This window comes from Penaeus monodon, chromosome 21 (assembly GCF_015228065.2).
Source record: "Penaeus monodon isolate SGIC_2016 chromosome 21, NSTDA_Pmon_1, whole genome shotgun sequence".
Lineage (NCBI taxonomy): Eukaryota > Metazoa > Arthropoda > Malacostraca > Decapoda > Penaeidae > Penaeus > Penaeus monodon.
Window position 1 is genome coordinate 21842896 of NC_051406.1, and position 391 is coordinate 21843286.

Here is a 391-nt window from a genome sequence, read left to right on the forward strand (position 1 = left end):
CTTGAATTAAGGGGCCGTACAGATTATCATTACGCTACGCTAGCCGGATCTCGTCCTCCGTGGGGGGGTCCATGGGAGGTACGGCTGGAGCAGCCAAAGCCGGGGAGGTAACAGAATGAATGGGGTCGGAACGGCGACCGTTAACATGTGCAGGCCGGATCTCGTCCTCCGAAGGATCCTCAACGGTAGGCGCGGCAGTATTTACCAAGATCGGTGCAATGTCAGAGAATTTCACCTTGCAGGAGGCAAAGGTGGGCGAGGAGCTAGATTCAGGCAGGATGTGAGCGTCAGATAGGGGAGCGCGTGATAGCGCGTCGGCAACGACATTTTGCTTCGCGGGTAAATAAACAATGGTGGCGTCAAACTCTGCTAGAACTTCAATTGCGCAGGC